This window comes from Polypterus senegalus, chromosome 3 (genome assembly GCF_016835505.1).
Source record: "Polypterus senegalus isolate Bchr_013 chromosome 3, ASM1683550v1, whole genome shotgun sequence".
NCBI classification, from domain to species: Eukaryota; Metazoa; Chordata; class Cladistia; order Polypteriformes; family Polypteridae; genus Polypterus; species Polypterus senegalus.
The window spans coordinates 242,376,798-242,397,691 of NC_053156.1; the positions used below are offsets into that span (position 1 = coordinate 242,376,798).

General features: G+C 34.6%; 1 long non-coding RNA gene across 1 annotated transcript in view; it reads left to right on the top strand.

Annotated features, from left to right (window-relative positions):
* Nucleotides 1-3,279: 3,279 nt before the first annotated feature.
* LOC120526884 overlaps nucleotides 3,280-20,894 on the top strand; it is a 47,306-nt gene continuing 29,691 nt past the window's right edge. Inside the window, exon 1 of the long non-coding RNA XR_005633213.1 lies at nucleotides 3,280-3,922. This is a non-coding gene — a long non-coding RNA (uncharacterized LOC120526884). The remainder of the gene's footprint in view (nucleotides 3,923-20,894) is intronic.

Below are 20,894 nucleotides of genomic sequence, written 5' to 3' on the forward strand. Positions count from 1 at the left end.
TCTCATGTGCTATCAGTATCTGAGGTTACACAAGTAAATTTTTCCAAGCTGTTTTGAACATTTTCATGCTTGCTTTGTTCATCTTCCTGTTTGCTTCCAGGTGTTTCTGACATCATGCTATGATGAGGCATGCATCATGGTTACAGTTGCTGTTGTTATGCATGCTGTGCAGGGAGGTCACTGGCATAGTATAAGAATAAACTGTGCTTTTTTCTGTGTTGACCAGTGAGGGGAAAATTCTGTTAGAACAAAATAAAGTATGTTACATAAAAAGAAAAAACTAATCTTTTTTTTTGTCTTTTTATTTAAATTAGTTCTTTTGGTAATTTGACCCAACTCTAATTTTTTAGTTTGAATGAATCAGTTCCTTTTATGACTGTTGCTTAATTGTATTGAATGTACCATTTGTTATAACAATACTTAACTGCGTTTTAGTTTATCATTATTCTGGCAATGCCATTTTGTGGTGTTTTTGTATGGTGACCACCATTTTTTGTAACTTATTTTACACAGTTGTGGTCATACTATTTAAATATACTATGATCATGTTACATGATGTTTTTTGTTTCATCCAGTCCCAAAGAAAGATGGTGTCACACAGCTTCTGGCATTCAAGTATTGGATTCACTTAAAAATAATTGTAGTGCTAGTTACTGGAAATGAATCAATGCACCTTTAGTATATTTGGGTGTTTTTCTTTTTTGACCTGTGTCTTTGATTTGGTCTTTTGGGTTCTCTCTACTGTTTCCTTTTTAACTTTTTGACCCCAACCTGTCCTGAGATTAATTTCTGCTTGCTCCTTAATTAATCTCCTTGTTGCCTAATTATTAAACTGCCTTCAGGCATTCTCTCTGAAACTATAACACTGATCATTTCATGCTATAGCAATGACCGATGTGGCTTTACGTCCATCTCTGAGTGTCACAAAATAGCAGGGAATAATGAAAATATTTGTAGGTTCAATACAGAAGGTGAACAAGGATCTATAAGGATATATATATATATATACTGGGTTTCTAAACCAGTAACTCACTTTTGTTTCAGTGCCAAAGACTTTTTTAACATCATTCTTTATTTTTAAAAACAGTAGTACATCTTTAAGTAAGATGGCCACTGTTACATCACAACATGGCATCATAGCAACTCAGAATAGCAAAACTGAAGGAATCATTAATCAAGGATTAAAGACAGAAAAATGTAAATAAATAATAAATAATTAAAAAGACAACAAAATATTACACTTTTCATTCACATCCTGACAATTCCCTTGGATGGATGGCTGCTATTTGCTTGGGTTCTTCCTATAAGTGTCCTCTGTCCCTTTTTTTAGTTTTTCATAAACACATTGTGCTTGAATGTGTGGCTGCAATTGTCACATAATATAGTATCCCTTTTTAGGTAGTTGACTTTGGTTCAGCTTCAGCTGCGACTTTGATATAAAGACTTATTTCTCTCATTTCCTTTGCTTTAAAAGTTTATGCAATGATCCAGCAGACTAAAACAGTTTTTGTTTTATTTTTATTATTACCTGCTTCAGCTGAATTGTGGCAATATTCCCCAGATATCCTTGAACCTATAGCCATACCTTAGGAAATAAATGTATTTTTGCGTACTATTTTCTCAGATTATTTAAATAAGAAGGACATGTTCTGGAAGTTTCATTATTCTCCCTAACTTCTTGTCATAAATTAAATCTTGGTGCCTTGCTGATATTTAACCTAGGAGGTAAACATGTGACAGCTCACTTAAATTTGACTCTTACTGTGCAAGAAATGTAGAATATAATGTATCTTTCACCCAACTGTTGATTTTATGGTTTCTGAAATATTCAGACAAATTGATGTTCCTGTTCGCTTAGTGTCTCTGCAAAAGATTACTAGGCTGCTCAGATAAAATCATGGAATCTTAGTCCTTTTCAGTTGCTATAGATATTTTAAACAAGTGTTTAACCTTTTTCGTACTATGACGTATCTTTGCATGCCAAAACCTGGGTCTCCATAGGAATGTTTTACTTTATGATGTTTTACTGTGGCTTTAATTACTGTAGTTATGCTGGTCAGTTATGCAGCAAAAGGAAAAACATACCGTTATGTACTGGATCTTAATGGCCTTTTATAAGTGACTCTGGCCTTCCTGAAAAAAACAGTCCTACCCACAACTCCCACCAAGACAACACACCAATGCTTGATATTAGGATTTGACAAAAGTAATAACAACCATCAAATTGTATAGGGATTTGCACATTGCACGCAACAAATCATTAAATGTAAAACTGTTGGTAAATAAAGATAACCATATAAAAGCAGCAATTTACAAATACATCTCTGGCAAGCAAGACGTAGCAGCAGTGGAGAAAAATGAAACAAAAATCTAATATTGCACAAATCCTGATGAAAAGCCATAAGCACTCACAATTTTAAGTAAAGCAAATATCCAAAAGACAAAAGCCATGATTTCTGAAGTGACAGAGCAAGTCCAGCTCTGTGCGTAGTCTAAATGCACATATTTTACCATATTTTATGAGGTCTTTGATTATTTCCCTTGATTATTTGTAATTCTTTATTTGTTCATTTTCATACTTAAATTCTCAAAATGTTGCATCTATTTAATACATGTCTGATTTATAATTCATATCTATGGCAATGTGGTATGCTATAGTATATTGATTTTTATTTTCACACATGTGTGCATATAAATATATATTTTTCTGTGACTGTTTCCTTTTTTTATGCTCTCTGAGTCTGTCTTCTGACATGAGAGTTATGTTTTTTGTTTTTCAGACAGATTTCTTCACATACCTTGCTACATTAATTCTGTCATATTCACTCATCGTCTGGTGTTTTTCTTCTACACACTGTATAGGTGAACCTTGATTTCTCTTGTTATATTCCACTTTCTTGCATCTGCTTAGACTTAAAAATATACTACATTTTACAAATACATTCCAAAACAACAAGGTCAGAATATGAAATAGCAAACTTTAACTGAACTACCTTTATAACAGTGATCGCATTGCACAATGATCTACCCTAATGTACTAAAAGTGTTAGACAGCCATTTATAACTAACATGCTGAGTATAAAAATAAAATGACAGATTCATGGCAAAATGCAGAGCTGTGTAACATTGCTTGGCAACTGCTTGCTGTTTGTTTGCCTTTTTGACTGAGGAGATTTGGAATTGTTAGTCACAGAGATAATGTGACTCATAAGCAGTATCACATGTCTTGAGTGCCACCCATCTCCTAGCAAGACTGTCTGCAGCTTGAAATTTTGCTGGTTGGGATGGCTGGAGCTGATTGCAATCCATGGCTTCTGATGCCGTTGTGGCTTACAAAGACAGCCTGTGTAACATTCTTATGGTAATGTCATGCTAAATGACTGGAGCAAACTGCAGGACAAGATAAGGTGTCAGAGTGAAAGGAATTAGCATGGAGACTTACTGAAAACATCTTGCAAAAGAAATAAACACAATATATGTAAAAGAAGACACATGGACATCACTGGAGCTGCCTCATTGCTGACGGTATGAAGTAGCAGCAGTCTATCTCATATGTGTATTATGATCAAACTCAATGAAAAAAATATTTTTTGGTTGGTTTAAAAAGAAAGGGGAAGAATGGAAAAATAGCTGTGGTAGGTACCGTCTTCCACATGCTGGGTACAAGTATGCTCATGGGAGACCCAAACAACAGCCTCGGTGATGGAATAAACGAGAAGGTGCATAATGTGCAAAGCAGCTTGTCTGTGAATGATACAACACTGAAAGAATTGCCAAAGCAGAGACTGAGTATGATGCAAAGCTCACAGATTTGACAGAAACCATGCATTGAGGATGACCTTAGAAGTTACTTTCAGAGAAACAGCAGAATTGGAAAAGTGAAAAGGTGACTTGTCACAGATGAACAACACCGTATTCAAAGGTGAGGTTATCATTGTTCATACATTTCTGAGCAGGCATGTTGTCAAATATTTTATAATCCTCTTTGAAACTACTACATCAGGTATTTTGAAATTGAACAGATTCAGTTGTGACAGATACATTTAAAGGTGTTTTTACCAGCCATGGCATACAAGCAACCAACAACTCAGAAAACAGCCCCCAAACTACATTACAAAATATTGAGACTACCTCTTATAACTGTAAATTTACCAACACTGCAAATGTTTGACAAATTCTCTGGCAAGACTTGAACTCAAAACAAATAACCATTATATTCTAGAATTATGACCTTTCCAAAACACATGCATTACTTCTTTAAAGTGACATAGAATGTGGAAGATAGGTACACAAATGGATTAAAGTTCTCTGGCCACTACAACAGCCTACCCAACATTTTTTAAAGAAAATATATTGTAACCCTGAAATTTTAAATGACTTGACCAGGGTCATACAATGAGTTAGAGGTGGCACTAAACATGCAGCTTTATCATTCAACGTCTTGTTCTATGTCCATTAAACCACACTGCCTGCCAGAGTAGGATCCTTACTATGATAATTTCAAGTCCCTAACATGTTGATGACCCATGTCTTAGCTTAAATTTTCAAATGCATGATCAAGCAGGTTTTATTCACCAGATACAAGAAGAGAAGAATAACTGACAAAGCAGTGTCTGCAGAATCAAAAGATCTACTATACCAGGCCAATCAAAGAACTTGGTAGCAGAATTTGGGAGCATTAACACATTTGACCATATACTGGCATCCATCCAGCAAGCAACTATTGTATCATGCACAAACTGCCGTAGGACAGGTAGTGTACATCATAGAAAATATAACTTCTTGCTCAGTACAAAAAGAAGATTTCTGATGTGAGCTCTGATTGTATCCAAAGAGACACACTCAATCCAGGCCCTTAACCTATAATCACAAACCACAAGAATGCTCAGCTGTACCAAGTGGGTTATATATGAGCCCAGTCAAGAGACTTGAAAACTTGTAGACATGCATCTTATTTCTCATAAATTACCAGCTTGCCTTTCCTGTTCTTTTCCTATTTGTATTATTACATTTTCTCTGATTGGAATCATACCATGTGCTTTCCCTCTTTATGAACCCAACCCCCTCCACCTCCTCTTGTGGCAATTGCTTAGCCCAGGATAATCCAGATGACATTTCAACAGTACAATCAGTGCATTAATTATTTCTAATTATACTTCCTTCTCTGGTTTATTCCATCCCCCACTTTATATCTCTGAAACTATGAAATAAATAAAAAAGATAATGATTACAGAGACAATCTTTGGGCTGTGCAGCCTTTATCAGTGGAACATAGTATGTCCAAAATTTGGCCTCGCTAACCTTTTTTCTATTTTAAATATTTCTTCTTTTGTAAATATATTGTTAATATAGCTCTTCACTTTGCAACCACATATACAAGTGCAATGCATAAAAAGTAAATTACTAAACCATATAATATTTACAGTGCATTCATAAAGACACATTAAGTTAAACACATACGAAAACAGAAGCAATCATAAAATTTAACAAAAACAAATCACAATAATATACAGATACTTAAATTAAGATAACCATATGATATAATTAAGATATTGAAAGTTAACAACAGAGGAGTGAAAAACAAAAATTACACTCCTGGAGGAAAGAGAAAAAAAAAACATGGTCAGTTATAAAGAACAAAAGTTAAATTCTGATAATTTAAGCCAACTGGCTGTCACCTCCACTTGCTATTCAACAATAAGTTAACTGTTTCCTGAACAATAATAAGTTTGTAATAAGAAGAAAAGAATTTTATAAGAGAAAGCAGAGATTCTAGTAAAAGTAAGAGGAAGACAGGGCCTTTATAGTGGTTTTAAGTTTCTCTGGTGTCGTCTTCCATCAGTAGACAATGTAGACAATGACAATGTAGCAGTAGGATACCAAAAAGAGAAACAGAATGGATGAGGGTCAGTAACAGTTCATAATACTTGTCAAGCTTTCCTTTTGATTATCATGATATAAACACATTGAAACTCCAATGGTTGAATGCTGAGAGCTAAGTACTGTATGTCATTACAAAAATCTAATGAATGAAAACTGCAGCTTTTTAGAATCGTTTTTATATTAAATATTTGTATAACCTTTTTTTGGTAAGGGGTATTCCTTTAAGATACTGTGTTTCTTTACCTATTATGCTGTAAATGCAATAATAAAATTACAGTGTTGTTGTTCATGTTTCTGTAATTTGTTCACCTTTTTAATCCACATGAGCATTGTTATAAGTCATTAAACTGCTCGTAGTGAAACTTCTAAGCCTTTATTAAGCTAAGCAGTCACTCATTCATAAAGGACTGATAAAAATGATAATGTTCAGTCTGTTCTTCATAACAAACAGATGGTCTTTCAATTCAAAAGCCCCATCAGTCCTCTGTAAGTCACCTCTCAATCCTTCCCACACCATCATATTCATTATTTATTTGATTTTGATATTATTCTGTTCTCATTTTTTTACACAAAACATAAATATTTAGTAATTAAAGTAATGCAGAGCTCTGCATTTGTCAAAGTCAGACCCACAATAATTTAACAGGTCAATGAGCTCTCTTGTTTCAATTTTATTTATTACCTTGCCTTAAGATCAGCTGCCAAAACAACACTGGAATCATTTTCTCAACAAGTTTAGCATACTTGCAGCTCTCATTATAGGGATATTTTATTATCAAGATGTACATCAATGTATCCAATGTAGCCTGGTGTTTCTGAACATCTGTCAGGACCATAAGTTTTAGTTTTCACATCTGTCTCAATTATGAGTATCTTCATTATCCAAAAAATGTAGGTTTTATTCGTTCAACAGAGATTTCCCATTAATTTGCCTTTTCCTGACATCACTGAAGAATGTTTCCTTATTCAAACTTTTGTCAGTGGATTACAAATGTCTGATCTATTCATTAACATAAAAATGCCACAGATTCCTGATTGAGATCCTGTTCATTTTCTTGCCATACGAGGTGTAATGACATGCATTTTCAGTCTGTTGGCCCTTTGTTTCATAACCCCTCTTCTAATAACATATGTTAATTAAAATAAACCATTTACATACCTGACAGTCTTACAGCACTCCTGGCAGTAAAATCTCAAGAGAAAAATTCTTCAAGACCTTGACATAACCGCAGCGGTGGCACCAGTTTAGTTTAATGTGTGTCAAACGTGGATTGCTTCTCCTGTTTTCCTTTACGATTTGTAATTTTTGCCAAGAAATGGTGTGTGCCATTATAATGAAAATTAGTGGAGGAACCTTTTAGTATTTTTGTGTTTTTTATTCTTTTAGGAGTCATTTCACAGTTATACATGTTTTACAGTGCACAAAAATATATTTTGATTTGTTTCTTCTAATTTCTGATAAATGACTGCTTGTTGAATAATAAGAAAGTGTATTATTCATATCACTTTTCTACCATTTTTGACTGAGAAATACTGAATTGAGGAAGCTCCAAAGAGACTTAATACAGATCTTAAGAATTCTTGCAAAACTGACCGAGCAGAATTCTTTTTAAAAATATTAAATATTTAATCATGTTTTTCAGGAAGCCAGTATAAATTTAGGGGAAGTGTATTGTGTATAGTGACTGTGCTGGAAAACAAGAAAATAGAGAGAACCTAAATGATTTATTTTAATAATTAAGGCCAAAAGACTATGAGAGAGGAGAATATCAGGCAGAGGTCAGAGCAGTGGAGACTTTTAAACCAAAATGGTAAAAAAAATACTGATATGATGAAGTAAAACCAAATAAAGAATCATTTCCCTAACTAAACTTAATCACTTTGAAATCATGCTTTATATAGTAATTATGCAAACTATGATGTGTATTGTGGTGTGCCACCATCTTTTATAATGTCTGCTTTGCCAAAAAAAAATTGCTGAAACAATAATAAAACTGAGAATAACAACAACAACAACAACATTTATTTATATAGCACATTTTCATACAAATAATGCACCTCAAAGTGCTTTCCATGATGAAGAAAGAGAAAAAAGACAAAATACAGTAAATAAGAATTAAAGTAAGGGAACACCAATTAACATAGAATAAAAGTAAGGTCCGATGGCCAGGGAGGACAGAAAAAACAAAACAAAAAAAAAAACTCCAGACGGCTGGAGAAAAAAATAAAATTTGCAGGGGTTCCAGGCCACGAGACGACCCAGCCCCCTCTAGGCATTCTCCAGAACATAAACGACCTCAATCAGTCCTCATTGTATTCAGGGTTCTAATGGTGGAATTTGATGATGATGGGCATGCGGCCTTCTGATCTTTAATCCATCAAAATAAGGAAATCACGGTGCTTTTATCAGGTGGTGGTGGTGCAGGTTGCCACCCCAGAAAACCGGAAAAAAAACAGAAGAGAAAGTAGGGGTTAGTACGGATTTTGAATATGAATACCATGAATAATAATGATAATTAATTGAATATACAGAGCATCATGATTAAACTAAGACGAATCTATGAGAAAGCCATGTTAAAGTAATGTATTTTCAGCAGTTTTTTAAAGTGCTCCACTGTATTAGTCTGGCAAATTCCTATTGACAAGCTATTCCAGATTTTAGGCGCATGACAGCAGAAAGCCGCCTCACCATTTCTTTTAATTTTAGCTCTTGGAATTCTAAGCAGACACTCATTTGAAGATCTAAGGTTACGATTTGGAGTGTAAGGTGTAAGACATTCTGAAATATAAGATGGAGCGAGATTATTTAAGGCTTTGTAGACTATAAGCAGGATTTTAAAGTAAATTCTAAGTGACACAGGTAACCAAAGCAGTAACATCAAAACTGGATAGATGTGCTTGGATTTTCTTTTCCTAGTTAAGATACTAGCAGCTGCATTCTGCACTCGTTGCAATCGATTTATGTCTTTTTTGGGTAGTCCTAAGAGGAGAGCTTTATAGTAATCTAGTCGACTGAAAACAAAAGCATGGGTTAATTTCTCAGCATCTTGCAATGTTATAAGAGGTCTAATTTTTGCTATATTTCTTAAGTGGAAAAATGCTGTCCTAGTAATCTGATTAATATGTAATTTAAAATTCAGGTCAGAGTCAATAGTTACCCCAAATTTCTTTACCATCGTCTTGACTTTTAATCCTAATGTATCAAGTTTATTTCTAATAACCTCATTATATCCATTATTGCCAATCACTAAAATTTCTGTTTTCTTTCTATTTAGCTTGAGAAAAGTACTACTCATCCATTCAGAAACACAAGTAAGACAATGTGTTAGTGAATCAAGAGAGTCGGGGGCATCAGGCGCTATTGATAAGTACAGTTGTGTGTCATCAGCATAGCATGGTAGCTCACGTTATACCCTGAGATAATCTGACCTTATGGAAGCATGTAAATCGAAAAGAGCAGCAGACCCAGGATAGAGCCTTGTGGAACACCATATAGAATATCATGGGTTTTTAAAGTATAATTACCACAACTTACAAAGAATTTTCTACCTGCCAGGTGGGATACAATCCAATTTAAGACACTGCCAAAGAACCCCACCCATTGACTAAGGTGATTTCAAAGAATATTGTGATCAATGGTATCGAATGTGGCACTCATAATTAAGAGGATGAGAACAGATAAACGGCCTCTGTCTGCATTTACCCGCAAGTCATTTACTACTTTAACAAGTGCAGTTTCTGTACTGTGTTTTGTTCTGAAACCTGAATGAAACTTATCAAGAATAACATGTTTATTGAGGTGGTCATTAAGCTGAATGATGTCTGCCTTCTCTAGAACTTTACTTAAGAAAGGCAGGTTAGAAATTGGTCAAAAATTTTCAAAGTAGAGGAGTCAAGATTATTTTTCTTGGGCTGGGGTTTAACTACAGTATTGTTGAGACAATCTAGGAAGACCCCCGTATCTAATGACGAGTTTACTATGTCAAGAACACTATCAATTAGTACACCCGATGCTTCTTTGAAAAAACTTATTGGTATTGGGTCGAGGACGCAGGTGGAAGGTCTCAGTTGAGAAATTATTTTATATAAATTTGGTAAATCTATCCTGGTGAAAGAATTTAATTTGTATAAAATGGAGTGCCGGGGTTTAAGTGATTCAGTTTTGGGGAGATGTACTATATTATTTCTAATATCATTACCAGACCAATATCAATGACCTGCTTCACATCAACTTTTAGTCCTTTAGTAATTACTAAGTCTAATGTATGACCTACTTTATATTAAATGATAACTAATAAATAATAAACAAAAACACAACCCATAAAAGCAAAAAGACCAAACATGATCACACTGTGGCAATTTAAACAGACTTCTGAGTAATGAAGCTGAAGCATAAACATTACCAACTTTTAAAATGTATATGAATGAAATTATGGGACAGTTTAGCAATTAGTTAATTAAACAAGCTTGATAGACTAAATGGCTTTCTCTTTTCCGAAAACTTTTAAAATGTTTTTTGTTTCAAACATTTAGTCAACCAGCTAGTTCTCTTTGTATATTTAGAAGCAGGAGGTGGCTGCCTATATTATCTATCTACATCCATCTTAATGACCATTTTAATTATCTCTGTTATTTGATAATTAAAATTACACCAGTCCCAAACAAACGGAACCTGTGTATGGAGAGTATCCGGATGGTTGCTTATAATTTCACGCAGACTTTTATTAGTTTTTGACCCTTAATTCTGTATGCTGTTTCATTCAGACAGGCAATTCTTAGTTACTTCTGAAAGTACACAAAAAAATACACAAACCTTCAACAGTCCTAATAACTAGTAAAACTTATAGCACCCATTTATATTTTACCTCACATTTTACATTTGGTTTTACCTCACATTTACATTTTCACATTTTACATTTGGTTATTTTTTTCAATTTCTAGTGTTAATCTACACGCAGTTGTTTCAGAATAAATATTTTATCTCTGGTGGCTTCAGTAAACAATTCTGACTGCAGTCTATGGAAATACATTCCTAATTATGTAAGCAGAGTAGTTTATGCATGTTAATTAGTGGAGTGTATCGTGGGATTAGGTGAGATACCAATCATAATTAATGAAAAAGTGGTGTGGTGACTGGCAGTCAGGGATCTTTTGTCCAGAGGGAGTGGTATGAGCATCGTAAACTTCTATTTTGTGCCCACTGTTGTACTCTTTCTTTGCACTACCCTCACTTTTATACAATACCAACACAGTTACTCCATTCTGTTTGGTTTTACAACTTAATAATACTCTTATTTCATTTCAATAGCAATGCATATAGTTGTCAGGTTCAGTTAGGCTACTTTGATATTTTTTTTTTTAAATTGAATGTGTTTTCCATGATAAAAAATAATAAACTAATTCCATTCCACTTCCACTTTTGAACACTCTGCTCCTCTTTAATTATAATTAAGGGTTTTTGACAGAATAACACAGATTGGGGACTATTCTGTCAGTTCCATTCAGTTTCATTTATTCTTGCTAAACACAATTCTGTTAAGCCTACCATATTGTACAACAATTACAAAAAAAGTGCAACATAAAGATAATAAATGCATATATTGTAACACAAGAACCTGAAAAATTAACACAGAAAGCTTTTGAAAGATTTGAGGAACCAGGGCCTGTTTAATGTTGATGTTGTTGGCTTCACTTAGGCATGTCGGTATTTTAATAGTTTGGCACAGTAAGAGCACCACTCATTCTTCTCCTATCATTAGTCAAATGATATTCAGTGTTGTGTTACCGTTGCTGGCTTCGTATAATAATTTCTAATATAAAATTGTGGATTTTCTGTGGATACTCTTGGTTCTTAAGTGATACATTTCAATTGTTCATGTGTGTTTGATTGTGCCCTGTGACAGACTGGCAACCCATCCAGGGTTGTTTCCTAGCTTGCTTAAAGTATCAATATTTCATTCCACAATGATTAAATATTGGATTAAACAAGTTTAAAATGCATTACTGCATAAGTGATGTGGGTTTCCTATGGCTATTCCATTTTCTTTACACATTGAAATGATGTGTAATTTACAAAACTTGCAGTTTTGAATTGCGTAAGTATATGCATGTGTTACACAAGGATTGGCAGCTGAAACAGAGATGAGTTTTTTTTTTAGGTAAACTGTTGCATCGTTTATTTACAAAACACAGCACTTAAAGAATGATAGAGAAAAACAGTTAATCTTAACTGATATTAAATTTAAACCTTTAAACCTGACATCAGTATCCAACAATAGTCCCCTCAAAATAGTATACCTGTATGCTTTTAAGGCAAATATTCCAACTTCTAGTTTGAGCTTAACAAATCACGTTTAACTTCCATGAGCTTTTATTAGTACTGTTAGGTTTCATATTACAGCCATTCATTTTTAAATAATTACTTAAAATTTTACAATATCACATTGCATAACTTCACATGATATCAGATTCCTAGCAGTTTAAATGGTAACAATATCAACAGACATACTTGAGCGTTATACAACAACATTATGAGAATGCTTTATTCTTTTACTTTGAAAACATGAAAGTAAGCAAAACACACAGGTTAAAAAACATAAACATATTGTTGTTTCATAATCAATTATTTGAACAAAGCTTTAAAATACAACTATTCATCCCTTTTTATGTAGTCTTCTATTGCTATTAAAGCAACCCACTAATGAACATGCTATTATAGACTAATAACTACATATGCCTTCAGACATCCCATGATAACTACCATTAAACAAACAAAAATCATGAATAAACTGTTACCTTCTTTTAGGCATATATAGGTTTAAATTTAAACATCAGTACTGAATTCAATGAATGAACTCCCAGCAATAAGCTAATTTAATTTAGGGGCTTCTATGACTATGTGGGGTATCCTGCAATGGACTGAAGTTCTGCCCAGGGCTAATGAAATGCCTTGTGTCAGTACAGATCAAAATAAAAATATTGAGCCTGAACTTCTCACATATGGTAAAGTGATTATAAGGGACACTGAAAGAGTCAGATACTCTTCTAAGTAGCTTTTCTTAAAAATGTTATTTTTCCCAGGATAGATGAATTTGTACTGAGCTCTGAAGAGTTTTGATCAGTTAACCAGAAGCTTCTTCTTGCAAAAGTCTAATATATATATATTTGAGCAGGAGACCAGTGATTTAGTTTGGTGACCCTTAAGAGGCTTGAGTGGCAGAGGAAAGAGAAAAATATTTGGTAAGTTGCTAACAAACAGGGCTTGAAAGGTCCAAGACCTTATATTTTTTTTTCTCAGGTTCATCTGTGACACCTTGCTCTGGCAATTACTCTGTTAAAAGCTACAATCTGTAATGAATGTCTTTAGTAAAGCAAACATAACTGCAGCCTGTAGTGAGGGAAAGAGAGATTACCTGGGTTATTTAAATTAATCTAAAAGTCTACTAAACAAAAACTTCTAACAGTCAATTGATAATGGCATCAGCAATTTACTTATATATTACATGTGCCAACCTTTCTTCAAGTTTTAATGATACATTTTAATTTGATTAATGTTTATCGATGGTGAGTATTAAAATAAAACAATTCTTACTCACTTTTATGTGGGGTCAATGTGCCTAATCAACCTTCTCCAAGCCCCTCGGTCATGCACCTTCTTGCCAGTGAAGTCCTTTTCCTTCAGATCTTTTTTTACTTTATCCATCAACCTCTGCTTTGGCATTCATCATTTCCTCTTTCCCTGTACTTCCATCCCCATCACTCTTTTACCCACATGTTCCTTTTCTGTCCTCATCACATATCTCCATACCACTCAATCTCCTTTCCTGTACTTTCTTAGACATCTCTTCCACTTATTGCTTTCTTTCCTATTCTGTCCTTTTTTATAACTCCACACATCCATCTCAACATTGTCATTTCTGCCACATGTAACTTCTTCTCCTGTGCTCCCTTTACTGCCCATGTTTCAGCTACATACATCATTGCTGGTCATACCAGAGCTATAAAAACCATACCTTTAACACTCGCCTTAATTCTTCAATCACACAATACTCCTGATACCTTCTTCCAGTTGTTCCATCCACACTGCACTCTGTGGATTATCTCTGCATCTAGTTTTCCAGCTTGGGCTACCACTGATACTAGATGTTCAAAAGTATCCACTGTTTTCAACAGCTCTCCCTGCAGGCTAACCCGAGTCCTCACTTCTTCCTACATACCCTGGACTATCCACACATGCTTCTCTGGTACCATTTCTTCTTTGCCTTATTTTTAGCCTTAATGATCTCGTGCATCACTCTGTTGCTCCTCCATGTCTCTTTGTCCCCAGCTGGGCTCCTTTTTGTCATCCTGACCAACACCTCTTCACCCACTCTTAATACAACTTTTCTATTCTACTCATTGGCATAAAAGATGTGATAGTCTTAGTTAAAAGGCAGTTACAACTGTTTGGACAGATCTGGGTTTAACAATTTTAGGGTGTCGGCAGTTACTGTGTACTGAACAACCAATTTGTTATTTTTTTTTCTATTCAGCTATTTAGGGCTAAAATTCCTTTTCTATTCTTTTCACAAAATGCATACAATAAAAAGAGACCCAGGAGATCTTGCAGTCATTCATACAATTAACAGCCATGAAGCATAAAACTTGCATCTAAACACTAGCTGTTGTATTTTTTCAAACCTCACACTCCATCCTTCATATGATGATATCAAATGCATAGAGCTCTGTGTCTGGGTTTTGGGAGTAATTGTCATGTCTCTGTAGTTTCTTTATATCTTAATGAGCTGTGTTGGCAACTTCATTTCCCTCGAGGATTAATATATCATCATATTGTTATCTGTTTATAGTACTCTTCTGAATAATTCATGAAAGGGTTACTGCAATCTAGAACAAATGTGGTTTTCTTAAAATGGGGAAACATTTTACCCAAATCTGCACACTCCTTTAGACTGCTACAACATTTCAGATGTTTTGTAGAAAGCAAATGAAAGAAACTAAGAAAACAGCACATTCCAGAGACATATGAGACACCCACCGGATACTTTTCATGCAAATGTTTAATGACTTCTGGAACAGGCTTCTAAGTTGGGCTGTGAAACCATGATATTGTGTTTCACTTTACTTAATAACTTGGGAGTCTGTATAATCTTACTTCCTATTTTAACATATGCTTTAGTTTTTTTTTTCCTATTCATCAATGTCATGCTTTTTGTAATATTGATGCACCACAAATGACTTTTTGTGGTAAACCTGAATTAGTATGTTTTATTATAATTTTAAGTCTAATAGTGACTTTTAGCTTTATATAACAAAACATTTAGCTGGGATGTTTGGCACTCAAAAATATTTAAATCTACCTTTGCTATAACTAAAATATCAAACCATTCTTACTCTATAGTTACTGCAATTGATAAAATTAATATTAGACTTCACCTTCAAGGGTTCTTTGATTTTACACAATCCAAATAATTTTGCAGATTTGCATATATCAAATATGGATGCAGCATGCTGACTTCTGAAGTATCTTAACCTTCTGAAGTATCTTAAGAAACAATCATAAAAATAACAAGAAAACACATCTTCAAAATGCAAAGTATATGTAAAATTTTAAATATTCATTTTTGAATTATACAAAACAGATAGGAAAATTCACTTCAGTGACACGTTTAGGTTTTTATTTATATTTAAAACAATGAAAATCATCTTTGAAAATTAATACATGTCAAGTATTTTTTTGATTGTGACACAGTGCACAGCTGATGGAATAAACAATTTCATATAAAGCATTCTTTTTTGTTTCTCACTAGTCATACTTAAAGAAAAAAGAGCTTAGAAATTGTCCAGGAGTGCATATCAGAGCACAACAGTCTCTCCTCCCAAAAAGCTAGACATGTCTTTCTTCAATAAGGTAATTTCTTTTAGGTAATCATGATAAAAAAGAGTTATTTCTTTGGATCATTAGCAGATGCTTTATCCAAAATGACTCACAAATAAAGTCAACATAATCGAGTAAACATTAGTTTGGGGTTTGATTCAAAAAAAGTGTTGCAAGGCTAGGGTGCAAAATTGAGGAAAAACAAACGAGAGGTGCTATAAATCTTATAAGTAAGTAACAAATAAACCAATCAAAAACAAAGCACTAGTTACCTCCACCTTAACACAAAAGAACCTGCCATCAAGAAACATTAGCAATTAGGAAAATGCCTCACAGAAGCTTTTTCTCTCTATTAGACAATAATGACTCCATACACTTAATGCAAAATGTGTTTTGATTAAAATTTTCCCCATCCTGTTTTTGTTTTTTGTATATTTTATATAATCAGTTACATAGTTTACACATTCAATCAGACAAAATATAATGTCACCATTTAAAATAAAACTGCATATTTTAACGTTTGGGTAAACCTAGAGTACCCACTAAGATAAAAGTAGAAGGCGTAAATGCCACACAAACACTGCCTAGACTCAGGATGGATACAAGATTCTGAAAATGTAAGACAGTAGTTGGAAAAACCCCAACTTTAATATCTTATACAAGTTAAGCAAACCAGTTTTATTAAGAGATGTTTTCAAGTATTCCATTGATCTGGATTACATTAGAGTGTCCGCTCAAGTTGGATGGTTGAGAGACAAAATCATAGAGGTGAGATTGCGTTGGTTTGGACATGTGCAGAGGAGACATGTGGAGTATATTGGGAAAAGGATCTTAACAATAGAGCTGCCAGGAAAGAGAAAAAGAGGAAGGCCTAAGAGAAGGTTTATGTGTGTGGTGAGAGAGGACATGAAGTTGCTTGGTGTAACAGAGGAAGACGTAGAGGACAGGAAGATATGGAACAACATGATCCACTGTGGCAACCCCTAACAGGAGCAGTCAAAAGAAGAAGACTATACAGTGCTCAGTTTTCTTTGTTTGGTGCTTAAGACTGGTCCTTGGCGTCATTATTAACTTCTATCACAAGTATCCACGGACGACACATTGGTGCAGTGGTAGCGCTGTTGCCTTGCAGTAAGGAGACCTGGGTTCACTTCCTGGATCCTCCCTGCGTGGAGTTTGCTTGTTCTCCCCATGTCTGCGTGGGTTTCCTCCGGGTGCTCCGGTTTCCTCCCACAGTCCAATGACATGCAAGTGAGGTGCATTGGCAATCCTAAATTGTCCCTAGTGTGTGCTTGGTGAGTGTTTGTGTATGTGTGGACTGACGCCCTGCCCGGGATTTGTTCCTGCCTTGCGCCCTGTGTTGCCTGGGATTGGCTCCAGCAGACCCCCGTGACCCTGTGTTAGGATATAGCGGGTTGGATAATGGATGGATGGATCACAAGTGTCCACTGTGATTTCATGGTGTCAGTGACTAACAGATGTATGCAAATGCACTATAAGAATCAAGTTTTAAATGTTGAGGAGGAAGCACAGCACTCTAGCTCCAGGTGTTCTTGTCAAAATGACCCATCTAGGGGTTCTTTTGCTTTGACTGCATCCCTTTTTTGTTTTTTTTATGCCCTGGAGGTTGTAGAATCTCTCTGACTAATTCAATTGTAGTTTATTATGCCAAGGGGGAAACTTTGTTTGTCAGCTTTTACAAAGACATTAAGAACACATTAACAAACACCTCTGTCATCTTGCATAAATTTTGAACAAATAAAAAAATGCAGCAGTTAAAATACTGTAGTACTTACGGTACATACTGTACATGATACATATCAAAAATGAAACCAGTGCTAAAACCTGAGTAATAATTGACGGAAATGATAAATTAACAGCCTTGACGTAAGCCTGTGGATGTTTAATAAAGAAAAGTTGAGGAAAAAAACTATTATTTAAAAACTATTTAAAAAGTTTAAGTAATGTTAAGTGCAAAAGAACTAGGCACACTCTTTCAGTATCAATAACAATCCTAAGTATTCATACAGTACTGCACTGCCTATGTATTCTCTAAGTAAACTTTGTTTTTGGCCTTCACTTATTATGAACCAAAACATGATATCCATAATAAGAGTGGAATTGAAGGTAAACCCAAAAGGTTTGCTTCCCCAAAATTCCATAGTTTTTGCATGTGTCCCCAGTGAAAGTAGTTGAAGTATGTTACAACTGGACTTAGATTACAGTTCCACAGCACAGCAATCTCCAGGTAGCCAAGGCACAGATTTTCTTTTGGGAAAAACTATAATGTATAAAATAGTGATTAAATGATAATATCTAAATAGATGGTTCAGCACTTCATTTTATGTGTTGTCCTAAATAGGAATGCTTTTGCTTACTTTTGTTTCTTTGGTTATTGGGGACTCAGTATGAGACAAATGGTAGATCATCACAAAGCAGATCATGATGCATGTGGCTTTGGACCACAGCACAAAGAGATGATTAGAGGAAGTTATTTGAGTGGGTTGGTGTAAGGAGGATAAGAGTTACCATATTTAATCTTTTACTCTCTGAAGCAGCTGTTTTAATAAAGCATCACTCTCTTACTAAGAAACCTAATTATTCACTTAAGGCTGGATTTCAAAGGCTGTCTTTATCATATATTTACATAACTTTTTACCTCTAGTAATAAATCAGAGCCTGCTTGTGTTTTGTTAAAAGGTTACTTGTATATTTGCAAGTGGAAATATCAGCGTGGAGAACCTTAAAAGTCTGAGGACCAGATGAAATGATGGCTTTGTAATGAATGTAATAGCAAACAGTGGAAAGAAATGTGAAACTGAAGTCAGCAGGCTATTTGTGGAAACACATGTATTTTGAACACATAGGTTGTTTTTGTCAAATTTTGAGCAAAGTTCCTCTGTAGCTAAAGTACAAAAAATAATTTATTGGAAAATCAGGGTTTTCAGAACATTTCTTTACTGAAATTATTGTTACCCTTGTAAATATACTATTTTTCACACATTAAGAAAATATGAAAATGGTTAAAGAAAATCAATTTACACAGTAATGTGAGTAAATGAGGAGATTTCAAAGATAATAATCATGAAAAATTATTACTAAAAAATCTATTAGTGCTGCGGTGGGCTGGTGCCCTGCCCGGGGTTTGTTTTCTGCCTTGTGTCCTGTGTTTTCTAGGATTGGCTCCAGCAGACCCCCGTGACCCTGTACTTAGGATATAGGGGGTTGTATAATGGATGCATGGAATCTGTTAGTGTACTAAAAACAAAAAATATGTGTTTCTGTGTATGACATAGAGAAGGCCAATAATCTTTAACTGAATATAAAATATAGATATCAGAATACAAAAAAAGAAAAATCTGTATTTTCATATTGAATAATTTGACAGAACATTTACATTTATTAAATGTAGGATATGCAGTAAGAGAACACCTCTTATATCATGAAATATGCAAACAATAATATTTAAGGCATGCATGCAGATACCAACATATCATGTCTGGATGGTGGCTCATAAGGAGAAATTACAAGACTAATCAAATTTAAATGACTTTGAATGTAGCTCGAACAAGCTGCCTTTAACAGAAAACTTACTGGGGTTATTATACACAGCAAGCAGTTGCAGTAAGAACTAGACACCACCCGTAAACATGAAACCAATGGCAGTCTTGTGATAAGAAACAAATGATTGATGAATTTTTCCAATGGTGGTTGACACAATTATGCAAAATGACAGACAAGTTACAGTCTAACATCAAAATGCAATCATGGTGCTGATGAAGGCATATCGAAATCCAAGACTCCTTACACTGTGTCATGCATGGCCATTGGAAGCTGATGATCTACTTTAGATCCATTATCTCATTAGGAACTTACTACAAGACAGTGCACCTTAAAATCCAATTACTGCGTGAAGCGTGTACTGATAGAAAATGGGTCACATCAATTAAACTCATTTACGCATCTTTTCAGACTTCTTAGAAAAAGTGGATGTCAACTGACCATGTAGGGACACTGGGATATTTCAAATCCATCACAGTAAAAAAATAAACCTTCTGTACCATATAAGTAGAACTGGCAGGTTCTGAAAATGCAAGAATGGTGGATAAGGTGAAGGCCTATGTGTGACGGTAGTTTGATGAGGCTATTGAAAACGACATTTATCTAGGAAATCATGTTGCTCAGGAACTGTGTGGTAGTGGTCCCGTTAAAAAAAAGTGGACTCAACAGTGTGTTTTATGCTAGGGGATTGATTAGAGACTCTGCCTAATAATTCAGCCCCTCATCCAGGATGAGGTGGGTATGAAAAGTGGACTAAATATCTCTGCCCCCAGTAACACTAAGATTATGTAAGTGAGGGCTATGACTGAAAATCTATGAATGTGGTCATGTAAAGTGATAACAGCTGCATTTGAACTAGATAAGGCAGAATATGACAACTGTATTTTTTCTAGCTAGAATTCTATTGACTGTTTTTCTTTAAACATGCTAACAAGTTTAATGTTATGATCTACAACTAGCAATTTAATAACACATTAATTTAAGTAAATTGGTGGTGGTGACATAGCACCAGTCAAACTATAGAAAATCCAAAGCCATGGCATAACAAGCTCACAACAGATTATGTGAAAATTTGCAGACAGTGAGAGTGTGTGAATCACATCAAGGTAACAGTGTGAAAGTTTTGTGCTTGGTTGATATCCATACCACCATATAACGTAGGAAGCAACTTTTATGCTCCTGTTACCTGTGGTTTATAACACATTACATTTTTTTACATTTTTAGCAACAAGAGCATGATGAAACTTAAGCCTATGGGGAACACCAATTATAGGGTGAATGAAAACACAGTGATAGCAAAACATTTTTGCATTGTTGATGCAGCCTAAAATTGTAAATTGGACAGTATGAAGAAAGTATAGACTCCAGGACTAATTTACTGTACATTGAAAGCTTTTGAAGAACATGCATATTTCAAAGAGGAAGTGTCACAATCTGCATTCTTACTACAGCTTTGTTATCAGTCATTTTTTTTACTGTTCATGGACAGTCCTTACATATATGCTTTGAGTGTATAACTGACATATAATCAGTCGAAGAAAACAGACAACATATAGGGGCATAGTCATTGGTAATT